Below are 19,811 nucleotides of genomic sequence, written 5' to 3'. Positions count from 1 at the left end.
TTTGACCTAAATCCTAGTAAATTTGGCTATCTCCTCCGTAGTAAGGTTATAAGGCCGTACCTATAGTCTCGTCGGCTTAGATTCTAGTTCTAGAAGTGTAGTAGCTCTATTAATGCCTATTAGAAGTATATCGTCATCCTCTTCGTCGTTAGATTCGGACGTAGTAGGTCTATTCTCGTTCAGAAGATCGCCTTTTTCGACATTCGCGACATTAACCCTATCCTCTAGTGCTATAATGTCTTTAGCTTTAGGAAGATCAAGCTCCGGGTCCGGTCTTAACTATAGGATTAGCTTTAGGTTCTCTCGGGCTTATATACCCTTTAACCTCGTACTATTAAGCTGTTCGAGGACGTATATACTAAACCCCGAGTACACCTTAGCTATACAATACGGCCTAAGCTAGCGGTAACTAATCTTTCTAGATAGGTCATCCTTATACGGCTTGTCGAACTTGACTATAAGATCCCCGACCTAGAACCCCTAGAGGTTAATACTACGTTTAGTATCGAAGTATCCCTTACTTAGGGTACGAAGCCTTACTCTTTATAACTATAACTCCTAAAGACTTGTGTCCCACACCTATAATTGACGCGCCCGAATAGCTAATAGCTCCTCCGTTAATCTAATAGATCCCTATTTATAGTTCGCCTATATCGGGTATTCTACCTCGATCGGGAGAATAGTACGATAGCTATATAGGACCTCCGCCGGAGTTATACCCGTAATTCTAGATACTATAGTTCTATTAGCCTAAAGCACCGTAGTAATCTATCGTTCCTAGGACTTATAGGTGTTCTTAGTAAGCTAAGCTAATGTAGCTAGAATAGGTCGATATTCTACTTCTATAATTATATTTAACTACGGATAGTAGAGTAAGATCCGGATATACTTAATACCTATACTAATAAGTATCCTCTCTACCTCCTCTTCGTTAATACTAGCGTTATTAAGTATAATCTTATAGTAGTATCTATGCCGGCTAAATACTATCTCGTATAAGAACTTAGTAATCGCCCGCAAATTTAGAGGCTTCCGTACGACCTTTGCCTTAATCTACCTACTTAGAGCTTCTTAGGTAATAAGTAAGTACCCGTTTCTATATACGTAGACGGGATCGTAGTACTACCTCTCTTCTATAACCTACTAAGTCGATAAGTACATTTCTCCTACTCTCTAGTTACCTTCGCGAAGGTTATAAGGAGTATAAGTCCTTACCTAATTCGATACGTCGGAGAAGTAGCCCTACTAGTAATACCGACTAGTAATAAGATTGTATACTAGCTCGGCACTCCGGTGACTATGCTTTTTATAATAGTATATTACGATCTCTTTCTAAGCATTATTACCGTCTACTACTAGCTATATCGGTGCACCCTATCGCCGCTAATAAAATAAGAGCTTATCTCTTAAGTAGTACCGAGGACTCTTCTTAACGAGGTTTCGATACTTAGCCCGGGTAACCCCTTCCGGTCGTGTTCGATATACTAGAATATAAGCTATAAGCTCGGAATTGTTACTATACTAGGGTTCGAGGAGTCGTTTACGCTCTAGAATAACGGGGAAAGTATTAACTAGCTCGGCGTAACGGAAGAATTTGTCGTTAATTATCTTATTAATATTATCGTTAGGTTCCGTAAGCTCCTTAGCTATAGGTAGTTTACGAGACAGTATATCTAGTCCGGAGTACTTCTTCCTATCGACATGCCTTACTTTAAAGGTGAACAGCCGGATCTAAGTAACCTACCTTACTATTATAGAGTTTAGAATATTAGATACTAGCCGATTTAACTACTATACTAGCGTTTTAGTATTAACTTCGAGGATAAAGTCTACCTCTACGAGGTAGCGCTATACCTTCTTAAGGCCCTTTAGCACTCCGAGGCACTCCCGCTTTCCTATATCGTACTTAGCCTCGTTTACGTTCTAGGTACCGCTCTTATACCTTACTAGGTGTCTTCGTCGAGTGTTATCTAGTGATTCCTACGATATTATATAACCCTACCTAATGCTACTCGCGTTAATAGAAACGAAGATCCTACTAGCTCCTAGGGCGTAGGAGATAGTTACTAACGCTAGTACTATTACTAAGAATCTTACTAGGTTCTCTTTCGAGAACTACTTATTCTTAGTCTAGATAAACTCGACGTCCTTCCTTAAAAGCTTATACATTAGCCGAGCGACGATTATAAACTAGGGGATCTAAATCCGGAAGTAAATATAGATCCTAATATAAACTCGAACGTCCTTTACGTACTTTAGGGTTAGCTAGTCTAAGATCTTAGCTACTACCTTAGGATCTAGATAGCGGCCGCTTAGGCTAGTAATATAGCCTACGATCTTTAGGGTCTTATAAAGCTACTACGACTTCTCCCCTATAACTACCGCTCCGGCCCTCTCTAGGTCCGTATAAATAAGATTAAGGGATATAATGTGTTCTACGACCTATTATTAAAGGCTAGGCTCTACCTTAGCGTTACTATAGTCCTTAGTAGGACCTTTTACGCCGATATCGTTAAGAAATAGTTTTGCTCGGTAAGAAATGTAGTCTATTCACACCTTAGTTACTACCCGTACGAACTAAGTAACTAAGTTCGTCGTACCCTATAGTAACGTTATATACCGTATAAGCCTAAGGGGCGTTATAAAGGCCGTCAAATCTCGGCTGCTTTCGTTAAGCGTGATCTAGTCGTACCCTAAAAACAAGTCTACTAAAGAGGCTACTCTATACCTAGTAAAGTCTTCCGAGAACCCGTCCGTATCTAGGAGAATGTTTGTATCCCTTATTATCACCTCGTTTAAGAGTATAGCGGAGTTGATTAACCTATATAGGATAGCTTCGCTATTTAGCTCGACCTTCTTCGCTACTAAGAACTAAGCATTCGTATAAGTACCTTAACTATACTTAAGAATTCTGTTCTTAATTCGAGCGCGGATTATCTATTCTATAATCGCTCTTAAGCTTAGATATAACCGAATGTTCCGCGCCTACTACGGTTTATACGTAATCGTTATAATCTTCTAAGGAGGTATAATATTATATCTAATCTACCGTATATAGCTAAAATCCTATACTAGGACACCTTCTCGGTTAAAGAGCATTTTATTAAATATCTGTCTTTGCTTAGCCGAGAGAGCAATACTAACCTTAATACTAGCAAGCCTTTTAGGTATAATTATCGAGCCGCGCTCGATACTAGAGAACTTTTTAATAAGATACCTCCTATCGAACGGGCCTTACCCTACTAGTATTAGAGATTCCTAGTAAAGAGCCTTCCGCTTCTAATCTATATCACTATCTACTTTCGACTAAGGCTTCTCGTAAACGCTCGTATTAATAGGTCTTTTCTTATTAGCCTTTCGCTTATATATAGTAAATATATACGGTATCCTAATACCGGGTCTATATAACCCTACGTCTCGTTTCTAAGCCTACCTATGAATCTAGCCCTATTTTAGGATCTCTATACACTAGTCGCCCTATACGGAGTATATATTTATAATAACCTACTCTCCTAGAGCGTTAGTGGTCACCTTAGCGCTTAAGTATTAGCGGTTCCCGAGTAGTTCTAGTAATTTCTTCGAATATAGGCTAAGGTCGAGGACATTTTCTCTTTATTATAATACGGAGCCGCCGTAGTTCTTAAAGTAGTCGAAGACAGTCGTATCTATAGACTTAGGGTTTAGCTTTGTTATACCTTCTTATCGATATCGATGCGCCGTATTATTAGAACACTCCGCCCCTAATATATTTTCTAAGGTCTCCCCGACTAGACTCGAAGAGCGGACTTGTTTCAAAACCGGACTTCTAATACTTATAGCGGGTTAACTACCGTGAATTAACCCGCGTTCGTATTTTTCGAGGACTATAGAAGTTCTTAAAGAGTTTTGTACTTGTTAGTACCTATAATAGCCGTGAATATTATACTTTTACCTTTTCTACTAGCGATTGTTCCCTCCTATAATCTATCGTCGTAGTTACGGCCTATTAGTCGTACCTTCCTATACTAAGGGCGGCTAAGGATCGTAGGCGAATCTAGATTAGCGGAGACAAATATATCGATCTAGTAGTATATACTAAACACCTAAGTATTAAGCTTTGAAATTATCCCCTTAAACTTCGCTCTTCTACCCGCTCCTCGAAAGGACAAGTAGGCGCTAGGTACGATAGGCAAGCCAAACTTATATACTATCCTCGGGCTAATAATATTGACTTTAGATCTCTCGTTAAGTAGGGCTCGAGTCTAACCTTTACTAGTCCTAAGCTCGGTAACTATCTAAGGGCTAGGTACTATTACAAAATCGTCTAGTATACTAGAGAGACCGATCTTTTTAATGTTCTCGTATAACTCGGCGGTAGGGATAGCATCCGTACTATATACTATCGTTAAGAATATACCTATATAGCGAGCTTAATAATCATCCCGAAAGACTTCTTTATTAGCCTCTTCTTCCTCGTCTTTATAGGGTGCGACATGACTCGTATAGACTTTAGTCCCTTCTTAGCTAGCTAACTTACGGACGGTAGTAAGCTTAGACTATAGATTAGAGGTATTTACTACCCTCCTAAATAGGGCAGTCTTAAACTAGCGACTATACCGAAACTAGTCCCGGGTATTAACGTTTAGAAACGTAGTCTAAAGGATTTAATCAATCTAATAGGTCACTCCCTCCTCCTTAGTAACGGGCCTATCTCCTATACTATACTATCGGACGTAGTTATTAATCCTTATCGTCTTCGTATTCTATAGCCGTTTACGCTATACGGATAGGGTATTAATAGGCCCTATAGACGTAGTGATATAGCACCGGTACCGTTAAAGGAAAATGGTAACGACGACGGTAGTAGACGACCGAGAGTAAGGGGGAGACGAGTAGAGGACGCTCTATAAGAAGGCGGAAGAGATAGTAGCGGTAGAAGAAGGAAGGTTTCCGGAGAGAGTACTAAAAGGAGTAATAAGCGAACTGCTCGGGGGACTAAAGGCGCTTAAACGATAAACAAGCACTACGATCAATATAGTAATCGAGGTAGTAACACGAAACGTAAGAAATAACCCTTAAAGAGACCCGAGACAGACCTAGGGCCTAACGACCTAGGCAACAATCGCGAGCCAACCTACCCCCCCTTAGAGCATAGTACTACGAGTCTATATTACGGACTAGAAAGAGAAGGAAGAGATAGGAAAGATGACCGGGAGGGAGATAGTCGAGAAGATCGGAGTAAAGGGAATAGTAGGGGCAAGGGTAGACAATAAAGGGGTCAAGCTGTTTATAGCACACGTATAGGACAAGAAGGCCCTCGAAATAAACAAGGAGTAGACACTAAAGATCGGGAGTATAGCGAAAGTCTCCTATTAACAGTATATAGTAATTACGTATAGGGTCCTACGAACCTTTGATATATAAAGGGATACACTAAACCTCTAGAGGCAAAACTAGGTAATAGCACTAGGACTACAGATCACAAAGATAGCGTGGGTCAAGAAGAAGATAGAGGAGGGTAAGAGGGCCTCCTCGCTAATCTTATAGGTTATAATACTAGAGCAAGCGAACAAGGTCTTAGACCAAGGGTTGTACTAGGATTTTGAGAGGCTAGATATAGAAATCTATTAGAGCAACTATAGAATCCTTTAATGTTTCAACTATTAACAGTACGGACATATTGCCCTAAAGTGTAGCAAAGCTATACTAGTCTGCTCCTACTGTACTAGTAATCACGCGACCTAAAAGTGCCAACAACGGAAGGAGGACATAAGATACGTAGTATATAGGAGAAAACACCCGGCATAGTCAAACCAATGCCTAGTTAGACTATTAGCCTAGTGGAGAGCGCGGGAAGCAAGGGTAACAACACTAACTAGGTTCCTAGTAGGTGAACAGAAACAACTAGAAAGAACTACCTACCCGAATAAGAGACCCCGGCTATAAGAGGAGCTATAAATAGTGCTAGCAATAGGGAGACCAACGTTCTTATATAAGGTAGCGTAGAGCAATAGACAAATAAGAATCAGCCAAATGATAGGGAGCTAACCCTAAAGGGAAGAATAGGAGGAGGGACGGGAAAACTAATAGTAAGGCTAATAGTAAGACCAAACGGACCTAGACACAAATATGTCCTAATGCCTCACACTAATAGACTATTCACCATTTAGTATAATATGAACAGAAGCAAAGACAAGGTCTAAAGGAGCTTTCTATAAGCCTTAGACCCGGAGGAACACTACATTATAGTAATATAGGAACTATAGATCAACCTATACTCTAGGATTCTATTAACTATACGAGACCCAAGATACTATATAGTAATAAACAGAACCGAGGGAGTCCTACGAACATGTATCTATGTTAGTAAGAAGGTACTAGTAGAGGACTAGTAGGCCTAGCCGAGAACCGATAGGGATATTACTATAGTGTAGCTCAAAACAACTTAAGGCTAGGTCCTGATCTATAGCGTATACAACCTACCTCTAGAGTCCAGAAGTAGTACACAACTATATACGCTAGGAAGGCTCCCGGAAGCAATAGACTAACAAAACCACAACATCGTAATATAAGATTTCAACCTCTACTACCTAAAGTAGGGATCGGACTTCACCCTAGCACACTACTTCTTAGTAGGGAGGCTCATTAGTCAGATAGAAACAGCCCAAATGGACTTGATCACGCCGAAGGGAACAGAAACTTGGGCTAGAAACAACAGTTTTAGTACGCTAGACCTATACTTTATGTCCTACGGCTTAATACGACGGGTAGAAAGCTATATAGTTAATGACCAACTAGAGTCCTTATTAGACTACTATCCAATCCAAACCGACATCCAACTTATAGTTGAGGAGGAGAGGGAACCTAAGAGGAGGCTCTGCTAGAAGTAGGCCGAGTAGACACTAGTATAGTAGCGGCTAGAAGGCGAACTTAAACAGGTGAACATTGACGGTATATATATAACGGAGGGGATCGACTAAGCAGTAGAGTAGCTAATAGAAGCTATATAAAGGGCAGCCTAGGCCTATATACCTAAGAAGAGATGGTCGCTATACTAGAAGCTATACTAGACACTAGAGTACATAGCTAAAGTCAAGGAGGCAAGGAGAGTAAGAAGGAGATAGGAGTAACGACGTACCTAAGCAAACTAGGAAGCCTATAACAACGCGTATAAAGTAAAGAAGGCGTAGATCAGAAGAAACAAGACGTAGGAGTAGAGGTCAACTGTAGGGATGATTATAGAACACCCGGAACAAATCTAGAGACTAGTAGAATGGGCTAGGAAACTAGACGAGGAACGAAACTCCCCGCCCTAGTTTCCCTTAATATAGGACTAAGACGGGGAAACGCAAACCACTCCGATAGGGAAAGCGAAAGCATTCGTAGACTACTTCTTCGGGACTTAGGTAGAGGCAGACCTAAGCAACATCCTAGGAACACACATTCCTCCGCTAAGGGAGGCTAACTAGTAAGTATCTACTATAGAGATCGGAAACATTATTAAGAAACTAAAGGGCAACAAAGCCCTAGGCCTAGACAAGATCCCTAACTATTACCTAAAAGCTAGTAGTAGCCTTATTACTCCAGTGCTTACGCCAATCTTTACCTAGTACATAAAGTAGGGGTATTGCCTAAAGGCCTTTAGGCAATCACTAACTTACGTCCTAAGGAAACCCTAAAAGGAAGACTATACCAAGTTGAAGTCATATAGACCAATTGCGTTACTAAACATACTAGGGAAGCTCCTAGAGAAGGTCGTAGCTATAAGGCTCACCGGAATAGTAGAAGAACATAACCTCCTCCCGGTAACGTAAATAGGGGGGAGACAAAAGAGATATACCCTCATAGTAGTCGAACTGATCATAGAGCAAATCAGACACATCTGGCACTATAGTAACAATAAGGTAGCCTTACTACTTTTACTAGATATATTAGGGGCTTTCGACAACGTGTCCTACGTAAGGCTCCTACACATCCTTAGAATAAAAAGCATCCTAGCCTAGATAGTACACTTTATATAGTCATTCCTTAAGGACAGAACAACTCAGATCCTCCTAGGGTCCTTCAAAGCCCCGTAGACCCTAATTACGAACACGGGCATCCTATAGGGCTCTATACTCTCCCTAATTCTGTTCCTCCTCTTTATAGCCGACCTGACCCTACTCCTAGAAACAGCAAACACCTTAGCATCGGGGTTCGTAGATAACATAAATATCCTAGCGTGGTCGGGGTCTATAGAGGAAAACTACGTACTCCTAGAGGAGAGACATAGATAATGCGAAAAATGGGCAAGAGAGTATAGGGCAAAATTCGTACCGGACAAGTACTAACTTATCCATTTTAGTAAGGCAAAGACAAAACACAACTTGGTAGCACTAGTAAAAATCTAGGGGTTCGAGACCTATCCTATAAGGGAGCTTAGAGTCCTTAGGATATAGCTAGACCCGAAACTTAGCTAGGGACTATAAGTAAAGAAGGCGCAAGCGAGAGCGGACACTAATAGACAATTAATCGAGAGACTCACTACGTTAACCTAGGGGGCGACCTTCACAAAGGCCTAGACTATATACAAGGCTATTGTTAAGCCCGTAATGCTATATAGAGTAGCAATTTAGGCAGCGGAAAAACACATCCCGAAGAGAATTAAGGATCCCCTTAATAGAGCGTAGGTAGCCTGCCTAAAGATAGTACTAGGGGCATATAAGTCAACCCCTTATAGGACAATAGAAATGGAATCAGGTACAGCCCCTATTAGGGAGTACCTTTAGGGCATGAGGTGTCAATACGTAGAGAAGACATTAGTATACCCAGCCTAGGGAACTATCTAAGTAGCTACTTAAAGGATAAGAATCTAGTAGGAGAGGAGGAGAAGACCTAACCGGCCACACATAATCCTATAGAAGGAAGTAGACCTAAAAATATCATAGGAAATCCTAGCAGCCCTTGAACAGAGAGAAGCTCTAAGGGAGCAAGCTAATATAGGGGACAAAGGGAAAAAGAAGCAAAGCTAAGTAGAAAGGATCGTAGGTCACCTATAGGAAACGCGTTGGAACTAAAAACCGGTAAGGCTAGGAGCCCTACTAGCGGCCAGGACCTTCGGGAGGTATAACTACCTTATCTATAAAGACCTGAAGAGGGCGGAGGCAAGCATAGCTATCCAGATTCGCTCTGAGCACATTGGGCTAAGAGTATACTTGTACTAAAGAAGAGTCCTAGGATACGATTCCAAACGTTGCCCCTATAGCTACCTATCCTAAAACCCGGAGTACATAGTACTGAACTGTACTAAGTGGGTAAAAGGGAGAAGCTAGTAGAGGGCGAAGGCAAGAGATAGGCAATACTAGGCTATTATCTAGAACAGACAAGATATAAGGAGAGTGATAAGATAGATCCTTAACGAGGACTACCTAGAGCAATTCTCCCTAGCAGTAGAAACGGAAAGGTAGATAGAGAGGAAGGAGAGAGAGAGAAGAGCCGGGGAAACAGAAGGGAGAAAGGGAATCGAGAGGAGGACATTACTAGGGTTACGGGCAAGGTAGTTATAGGGTAACAACTATAATACTAGCGTACCCTAAAGGAAGGAGAACGAAAGGACAAGACAGGAAAGAACGAGGAGGGCAAAGACGAGGAGGTTTTTATCCGTTAATCGGGTTTCCTACCTATACAAATAGACCTAAATAGCGAGAGACCTACATAGGCTTTAGGGCACTAAAACAGGCGAATAAATAATCTATCTATCTATCTATCTATTAATAGGCCCTACCGGCTATTCCGAGGGCGTGAGCCTTGACTTAGCTCGAGGCTTAGGCGTCCTTCTTCTAAGAGTCTCCCCTAACGCTAACGTTAACTAGCTTCTACTAGCCCTAGAACCGGCGTCTCTAATTATCTCTACCTCCTACTAACCGAGCTCTTCCTACCGGATCTCCTCTTCGAGTTCTTATCGTATAGCTTTAGCGGCCTCGGCTCGTACTCTTAATACTTATATACTAGACCTAGTTCGAGGGTTCGGGTTCTTTATAATTCTTACTAGAGCTTTGCCTCGAGATTTGTTACTCTAGATTAGGTAGGCCTTAACCTTAACCTCGTCGTAGTTTATAATCCTACTCCCTTATAGAGCCGGTTCTTCTTCTTCCTTAAACTAGATCTAGTAACTACTAGCGGCCGTCGGTTACTACCTAGATCTAGCATCTTAAGGCCCGTATTCTATAAGGTGTCGGTTATTAGGTAGAGGTTTAGAGTAGTTAGGAAGCTTTACGCTTAAGACACTAGTATAATCTCGACCTATCTATTGTTTCCGAAGCGTAGGGATTTTTATATCCTTATTAAATAGAATCGGGCTATAGTGTTCCTTAAGCTACGGAAGTATATAAAGGAGCTTAGGCTTGCTATAGTCCGGTCGGAAGTTAAACTTAGGGGGATTTAGATCGGTCTTCTTTCCTAGGTACTACTAGTTGTTCGTCGCTAAAAAGACATACCCTTATAAGATAAGGAATAGCATCGCGGGGCACCTATTAGCCTAATGTTCCCTACTACTATAGTTATAATAGTACCTATTAAGCGCTTTAGACTACTCGCGGTTCTATAACTACGGGCGCTATATTAAGTAAACCTACGGTTTAGGCACTCGATCGGGGTTCTTTAGTTATATAGATAGATAGATATTTCATTAAGCTGTTATAGTGCCCTTTGGCCTATATAGCTATGCTATCTTGTTTTTGTATATATAGAGGGGAAACCGTGTTAGTGAAAACCCCTCCTCCTTCCCGCCTATCTTTTCCTCCTAGTTGTCGTCTTAAATTTCCCTTATTAGGGGTACGCTAGTGTTATAGGCCTGCCCTAATAGCTACCCTATCTATAACCCCCCTCGCTTCCGCCTCTTGTCTATCTACTCCTCCGTCTCGCTCGCGAGGCTAAACTACTAGAGGTATCCCTACTATAGTATCTACCGAGAGATTCGGCGAATATTACCTTTGTCCCTAATAAATGACTTGTAGTCTCTCCTTCCCGCTTAGTGCCTCTAATTTCCCCTACCTCTCGCCTACTACGGGCATCGTAGTAGTATATATTCTAGGTTTTGCGATAGGTAGCTATACTAGTAGACTAGGCTATAGATGTCTAGTACGCGTCTCCTGAATAGGTAGGCCCTTAATCTAATGTATTCGGACCTGATTTAGATCGCTATGCTTACTTTGGCCCTTATTAGGTCCCTATATAGCTAGTAATTATGTCTCTAGAAGGCTCGGAGCGCTATCGGGCCTATTATCTTAGGGGGCTTCCTTTTCTAGTCCTGCTCCTATAGGTAGCTCGCTATCTATTCCGCTAGGCTTTAGGTCTTAGCCTTGCTCCCGCCGGCCTAGCGAGTCCTACGCTCCTCCTCCTTTCGTACTAGCTATTCGGTGCTTGTCTATACGGCCGTAAAGGTAGTAAGGTCATCCTCTTTTTGGCTTGTCCTATGTCCTGCCCCTCTCCGGTAGCGGCTTTCTATCTTATTCTTTACCTCCTAGATTATAGTTTATACTAGGTAACCTGTCGTCTTTACCGCGTATTAAATTCTCATTCCCCGGATATACTAGCCGATTAGTAGTATTCCTGTCTCTATTTCTACCGTACTTATTAACGTTGTCTTATATACGCCTAGTACCCTACGTAGGTTACCTACCTATGTCCTATTTAGGGGTTGCTCTATCCGTTTCGGGATCGGCTTGCCTACGCCTCCTATTCCCTAAATCTATGCCCTATATAATATAGCTAGTCTGACGATCGCCTTATATATTACTCTTACCTTGTCGAATGTTACTCCCTATATAGATGCCGTAAGCCTCTTTATCGAGGCTTTATTAACTTACGCTCGACTCTAGGCTTTCTTAATCTATACATTCTAGCTTAGCTTCGGGTCGAGCTAGATCCCTAGTACTCGTAGCTCCGCTAATAGCTTGGTCTCGTAGCCTTAGATTCTTACCGCCGCCTTTATATTATAGTATATTCTCGCTTTACTAAAGTATATAAGTTAGTACTTTTCAGGGGAAAACCGGGCACTATACTTCTTTGCCTACTCCTCGCATTTCTTATACCTATCTTTAAGGAGGCGACAGTTCTCTTCTATCGAGTCTAACTAGGCTAGGATATTTATATTGTCTACGAACCCCGATACTAAGGTTTACGGAGAGGTAAGTAGGGGGATTAGATCCGACATAAATATTAGAAATAGGATAGGGGAGAGAGTAGATCCCTAAGGTATTCTAGTCTCTACCTTCACCGGGTCGGACGTATACCTTCCTAGGACTAGGTATGTCGTCCGTTCCTAGAGAAAGGAGTAGACGAACGTCGTTGCCTACTAGGGGATACCTTTCTACTATAGGATATATATTAGCCTTTAGTATAAGACATTGTCGAAGGCCCCTACGATGTCGAGGGATAGTAAGGACGCCGCTCGGTTCCTACCGTAGTGCTAGAGGGTCTGAATTTGCTCCGTAATTAGCTCTATTACTATTAGTATCGATCGCTAGCTTCTTCCCCCTATCTATATTGCTAGGAGTACGTAGTTGTCCTCGGTAAGCTACGTAAGTCTCTAGGCTACTATCTTTTCTAGGACCTTCCCTATCGTATTTAGAAGTACTATTAGTCTATACGACTTAGGCTAAGTATAGTCTTCCTTCTATAGCTTACGTAGCACTACTATTATAGACTCTCTGTATAGCTTCGGGTGATACCCTAGCCGTAGGTACGCGGTAAATAGGTTTATAAGGCTTGGCGTAATCTCTTCTCTATACTCTTTTAGTAGTACGTTTAGTATCCTGTCTAGGCCTAGGGATTTTCGTCCTTTTAGCTTACTTATAACTCCTATTACTATATTAGAGCTAACCGCCTAATCTATATCTAGGGGTTCCGGGTATATACTCGGGTCGATATCCGTAAGGTCTACCTCTACTTACGTCGAAAAGAAATAGTCGGCTAATACTTTTGCCTTACCCCGGGGCGTAGCCTAGGCAATCCCTTCGCGGTCTACGATTAGGTAGAAGTAAGGGGTTTGTTGCTCTTTAGGTAGTCGTGCCTATTTAGTAAGTCTCTATATCTGTTCTAGGTTTTCTATAACGAGCCCGATTGTCGCTCTCTAGTCCTATAGCTTATCGCGTCTTATCTATGCCTTCTTCTCTTATGTCGCGCGATAGTATTGCTCCTACGTCTCTTAGGTATACTCCTTCGTCTACTATCGCCTTGCCCTTCTAGCCTCCCTTACCTTCGTAGAGTATTTAGGGGTCTAGAAGGCCTTCTACTACGTTAAGGGCCGGAGTAACGGCGTGTATTGTTCCGCTACTTGCTATATAACCGAGGTAATCTGTTCCGCTACTTGATCTAGCTAAGCTATCGTCTCGAGTTCTCTATACTATAGTAGGTTCGCTATTAGGAAGCCTCTTATATCGTCCTAGCGTACCTTCTTCTAGTTACGGCGTAGTTCGTTTACTAGCTCCTCTATCGCCTTTACCCCTAGCGTCGTTTAGATAGGGATATAGTCTAAGGAGGCTTCTAGCGCGTAGTTCGGTCGGTATTAGACTAGTCTCTCTTTAAGTTCTCGTAATAGAAAGTATAGGTCGATCGTACTTATACTAGTACGGGCCTTCTACGTCTCTATTCCCTTTAGTATTACTAAGGCCGTTCCGTAGCGTACGGTTATGTCTAGTAGCTTTCCCCCTAGAAACGCGTACGGGGGAGTGAATTCGAGTCCCTACTATAGGTAGTAGAGGTTAAAGTTGCCGATAAGTACTTGCTTTATTTCTTAGCTTAGGGTCCGCTCTAGGTAGGCGAGGGTTCCTAGTTCCCTACTCGTCCGACCCCGCGGTAGCGGGTCATAAACGTTATAGATCTAGATAGGGCCTTATATCGTGTCGATCTAGATTGATATTATGTCTCCTAGGTTGCCCTACTACGGTAGTATAACCTTCTACGACTCAAGGTCTATAGTCTTACTTACGTATATATATGTCCTCGGGATAACGCCTCGTTAGCCCGCGATTACGGTATAGTATCCCCGGTCATTATAAGTAGCTAGGAGTCCTACGTAGGGGTTGATCTATAGTTCCTATACCGTAATAACGTAGTACCGTAGCGGGTCTAGCTCTTATAGAAAGTGGCGCTAGACCTTGTCCCTACTTTTGTTTACGTTATACTATACGATAGTAATGTCGTCGTATAGTATTATTTGTTATCCGTAAGGTCTATTTCCGTGCTGACCTACTATGTCTCCTAAGCCTATATCTCGCTATCCGGCTAGCCCTAGGGCCGCTAGGGCGCCCTAAAGATTCGTATTTAGCCTAGTTTGTTAGTAGCCCGGTTAAGGTGTCGAGGCCTACCGGGAGGTAGATACGTTTACGGTTAGGTTCCCTTATTCGTCTCTTCTACCCTCTTCCTTTTACTCGGCTCGAAGCCCTTATATACGGTAGGTCCCTCCTACTGTCGTTAGGGGTACCTAGCTAGTATAGAGATCCTTGCTTATCTCGCTCGTTCTTATACTACTATTCTAGCTAGGTATTAGCTTGAATACGCTAGGTGCCTTCTACCGTAGTATACGTACCTACTCTCCTTTTTTGGGCATTCCCTTCCCTAGTATAGGCCTACGTAGTAAGGATACCTTAGGGTCTTCTCCCCGTATTTTAGGGCTATATAACCGTACTGTTAGCATTAGAAGCATTGTAGTACCCTATAGCTACTCTAATAGATCTCCGTGTCTATTCTCTCGTAGTTCTAGAATAGCCTATTGTCTAGTATCTAGTTAGCTTGTTCCGCTATCTCTACCTAAATAATAAGCGATAAATGCGTCTTTTCTCGGTCTACTGTCTTATATAGCTATGCCGCCTTCGTTAGTCGTACTCCTAGGGAGGTGTTCTAGTTCTATACTTAGAGGTAGGGAAGGTCTTCGACCTTAAATGTCCTAGGGACCCCGTAGGCGATAACGGTATACTATTAGTAGGAGACTCGTGCCGACTTCGCGACTTTAGTAGTCCACTCCTTATAGGTCTCTAGCTTTTGTCTATTAGACTCTTATACGGTAAAGAGTCTTACTACGCCTATTGCCTCTACCCTCGCCCTAACTACCTCCTTTTGGCCGATTCTGTCGACAATCTCCTTGCTTATTAGGGCTACGATTTCTTGTTTCTCCGCCGGATTAGTAATATATAGGCGTACCGCCTTACTTGCCTTCGGAGGGGGTTAATTCTTACCTACTACTACTATTGCCTATATAGTTAGTTTCTAGGCTACCTTCTATATTACTTATTAGATTGTCTTCGGGATTTAGTATAATAGCGCTTTTAGCGCTCCTAGTAGCTGTACTATAGTGTTCTTATATACCCGGGCTAGGTGTTCGTTATCCCCTAGTAAGTTTTCCGCCTCCGTATATAGGGTCGTCTACGCTATATTATTTGTCGTTAGCCTCTACTTTCTATATAGTAGGCCTTGGCTTGTGTCCTAGGTTTTTTCTTAGTTTGTTCCCCGGTTTAACTCTTAGTATAGAATGTTCGTAAGGCTATAGCTCTCGTTAGTTGCTATCCTTCGCTATTCGGGGTCGCGCTTCCTAATTAGGTAGTTGTCCTCCGTAACTCTGTAATTCTAGGGTCTGCCTTTAGGGGAAAGGGACCTCGGGTTTAGGGTTTTTTGTACTACGATTACGCCGCCGCTAGCGTAGGCGGGTTGCTACTACTTAAGTAGATTGCTCGTCTTAATAAGGGCTATCGATTGAATAGTCCTCGTCGATCTACTTCGATAGCTACCGCGTTAGTAATAAGGCCTTCTTTAGTTATATAGACCTTTGATTTTTACTAGGGTTAAAGGATCTAACCTCCGCCGCGCGACCTTGTTAGTAAGCTCGAATACTTATTTCTACTATTTTCTAAATAAGGTTATTGTCGATAGTAGCAGAAATAGCTATTTTATTAAGTATATTAATCTTAGGGATTAAGCGCGGCATCTACTTTATAACTAACCGATAAAGCTACGGTAAAGTAAGTAGAAAGTCCGTATATACGGCCTTCTATCCTTCTTCACTATTAGCGATACTTGTCGCCTCGTCTAGTATCTTTTAAAAGCGCCGAAACTTCTTAGGCTACTTCGGATAGAGTCTACATTTCTTATAAACTGCCTTAGTAACTAACTCTAGGAGTCCCTAAAGTAGAAGACGGCTACGGGAGCTATTATCGAGGTCTTCGGGATCAATTAGGTTACTAGAGGCCACGAAGAGACGGATAAACTCCTTTATATCCTGTTCCTTAGGGCTTTTCCCTTTCTCGGCCCGGAGTATCTCTTTAAGTTATTCTCGACTTCCTAATATCGAATAGGTATCGAATCTCGAAAATTTAGCTAAGAAGGACCTCCTAAAGGTACTCCGCCTTACTTACTATCCCTCTAACCTTATTACTAAACGTCGGATAGTAGTCTCGTAGTTACGCTCGAAACGACCCTAGAAGTTGTCTTTCTTAATTAATAGCCTTAGTAGATACTAGTCTATAAAATCATTAAACCTCTCCTAGAATTTAGTAGCGTTCCTACTATTAAAGAGGGGCTTTTCTAAACTCCCTAGAGTAGGGAAGCGAGGTCCTACATTTTCTATAGTAATAGTAAGATAGCTAAATAAGGCTACTATTATATCCGGACTATAGGGTATTCCTAAGGTTATAGTACCCTTATTTAAGTCATCCTCTTCTAAGTCATTCCGTCGTACTCTTTCCTTACCCTTATTAGAGCTTAAAGCCTCCGTATTACGGCCCTAGGCCTAGTCAATGTCTAGCTAGCACGTGGGTCACGTGACCGCGCGTACTAGCGTAGTACCTCGGCTTATATATAGCCTCGGCGTACCTTACGCTCCTCTTTCCTACGTACCTAGCTACTCTATATCAACACGACTATAAACCGTTATACTTAGCTAGGTCTCTATATCCGTAGAAGAGCTACGACGGGATCTATAAGAGCGTAGACTATTAATAATAACCGTAATAAGAGATTATAGCGTACGACAAAAAAACGCGCGACTCGGTATAAGAGACTACTATAGGCTAAATAGTACCTAATATAGTACGACCCTAAGGATAGCGAGGCTCGCTACTAGCTATACGGCTAGTAGTATAGCGCGAGTCTATATTTAATATATAGACTAAAGGACAAACGTAAGAGTAGTAGTAGACTACCGACGACGCTATATAGTAGAAACTCGAGAACTTATAGCGCCTAGTTACTAACCTACCTAGTAACTTTAACTTATACGACCTTCTAAACGACGACGAGATCTAAGACGAGAACGGCGTTACTATAGCGGTAGTCGACTACGACGACGACGGCGCGACCGAGGAAGGTAAGGGCGAGGACATATAATAAGTCGCGGAAACCCTCTAAATTCCCGCGAACGATCTCCTTTAACTCGATATCGACTAGCTCGTTAAGCTCTTAGTAGAGCCCGAGACCGCCGCGGCTATCTACTTTATCCTACGACGCGCCGAGTAAGAGTATAGAAACGTAATATAGATAGCGACTATCCTCTACGAGCAGTTAGGCAAAGTAGGGTAAGAGCTTAGGAGATAGAAGAGTCACGACTAATAGATATGTAATAAATACGACACCCTAGTTAAGGACCGCGATAACCTAAAGGCCCGACCTAAGGTATTATCGAATATAGTAATGTCCGTAGAGATTAGTATACTTACCGTAAAGAACGATACCCTAAAGAAGTAAGCTAAGGAGGTACTTTAGTAGTTATCTAATAATGACTCGAAGATTAAGACCCTCGAATTCGATCTCGATACGTATAAAAGAGAAGCTTAAACCTACTCGAACGATATTAAGCAGCTTAATAAGTCGTAGTAGACTTAAGTAGATAATCTTAAGAAGTAACTCGAAGACCGCCGAGGCCGCTCTCGAGTACGATCCTTACTATCTCGCGCTATATTATAGCGTCGTACCCTATAGAACGGCCGAACCTTATCTAAGGACAATAACAAGGATAATAATAGAGCTAGTAATAAGGACGAGGAGGACAAGGTAGCTCGCCGTACTACTAGAAAGAAGGCTAAGAAGTCTATACGTAAGGATAATAGTAACGACTCCGATCTATTATCTAGGGAGTTAGAGGAGGACTCGGAGTCGGATAGCGATACTCGTACTTATCGCCGCTCTTCTAAGAAGAAGAAGCTAGTCTACGACTTCGAGTCTCTAGTTAAGTACGATCTAGACCTTAGTCAGCCCTTTAAGACTTAGCGTAGTATAGATAAGCTAGAGAAGTTCGTCGGTACTATTAATAGTAAGCTATCTAGACCCTCCCTCGAGAAGTTCTTCTCCGAGTTAGAGACTATTATCGACTATACGGTCTTTCGCGACAAGAAGGTAGTACTTAAGTTTGTATACGACCTGCTAGCCTTACTAGGTAATACTTAGGAATTAGTTAGACTAAAGATCCCTACTATCTCGGGTAGCCTAACTAGTAGTAAGAAGACGTATAAGGGCATTAACGACCTTATTAAGGAACTCGCTAAGCGATACGGAGACCGTAACCTAATTAGTAGGGCTCGTAATCGCCTAAGTAACCTTAAGATAGACAATAAGGACAGCTTCTAGACCTTCTTCCCTAAGTAGCGCTAGAATACTAACATCCTAGGCCTTAAGGGTAAAGATACGATAGATAACCTATAACGTAAGCTAACTGTCCGCTATCTTAATAAGTATCTTAACTTCCGTTCCGAATCGTTATAAGAGATAATCGATAATCTCTATTAGGTAGATAAGGACTTTAGGATCCTCGACGCTCTCTACCTACGCTCCGAGAAGCTAAAGAATAATAAGAAGGACGATAAGAAGGACGGTAACAAGGACAATAAGGACGATAAGCTAGTAGGTTTAGGCTCTAATAAGCCGACCCGTAAGGCTTAGTCTACCCGACCTAAACTATTTAAGAGTAGCCTTAGTAAGACTATAGACGAAGCTAAGAACACTCGCTATATACGTAAGAGCCTCTATAAGAAGTGTCGTAAGCCCGGTCACCGCCTATAGTAGCGTACTTACGAGCTGTTCGAGTACGAGATACTAGTACGTCTAGGTACTAACGCTAGCGGCACTACCGTTATACTACCGGCGGAAAATGCCTAGTCTACTACTTAAGCGTAATAACTAGTAGACATAAAAAGGAGAATATAAGACATAACAAAGAGGCACTACTAGCAAAGCTACTCGAAGGGCTTAAGCTATTATTATATATTCTTAGGATAGTAGAAATAGAATATAACCCTATTATCGGCTTATACCTCGTAATACTAGGGATAGCTAATAGGCAAAATGCATTTACTTTCCTTAATAACGGTACTAATTCTAAGTATATCGACTTCTCCTATACGTAAAAACATAATCTGCCCTTAATTAAGCTTAATAACCTACTAGCCCTTAGGTTAGTAAACGGCTCGATAGCCGCGGAAATAATAGAATACCGTATAAGTCTAGAACTTACACTCGGCAATAGATATAAGAAGACTAGAACCTTCTAGGTTATATATCTAGAGTATAACATTGTACTAGGCAGGCCCTAGTATAATAAATACTAGCTAGGTATCTACTTTACGTTAGGTACTATAACCCTCGACTCGGAGTACTATAAGGAGTATTACCTATAGGATAGCAAGCTAGTCTAGGTATAGAGTATTAACGATAAGTAGGAACCGGTAATTACTAAGCAGACCTTCGAACCTGCCCTAAAGACCCGACTAGCGTATTAAACTACTGTCGAAGAAGACGACGATAGAGATTTTGTCTAGACTATAACCTCTAATATAATTAAAAAGGAACGCCCGCGAACCGCTAAACTA

The sequence above is a fragment of the Fulvia fulva genome, chromosome 3, assembly GCF_020509005.1.
Source record: "Fulvia fulva chromosome 3, complete sequence".
NCBI classification, from domain to species: Eukaryota; Fungi; Ascomycota; class Dothideomycetes; order Mycosphaerellales; family Mycosphaerellaceae; genus Fulvia; species Fulvia fulva.
Note: the sequence above shows the minus strand (reverse complement) of the source record.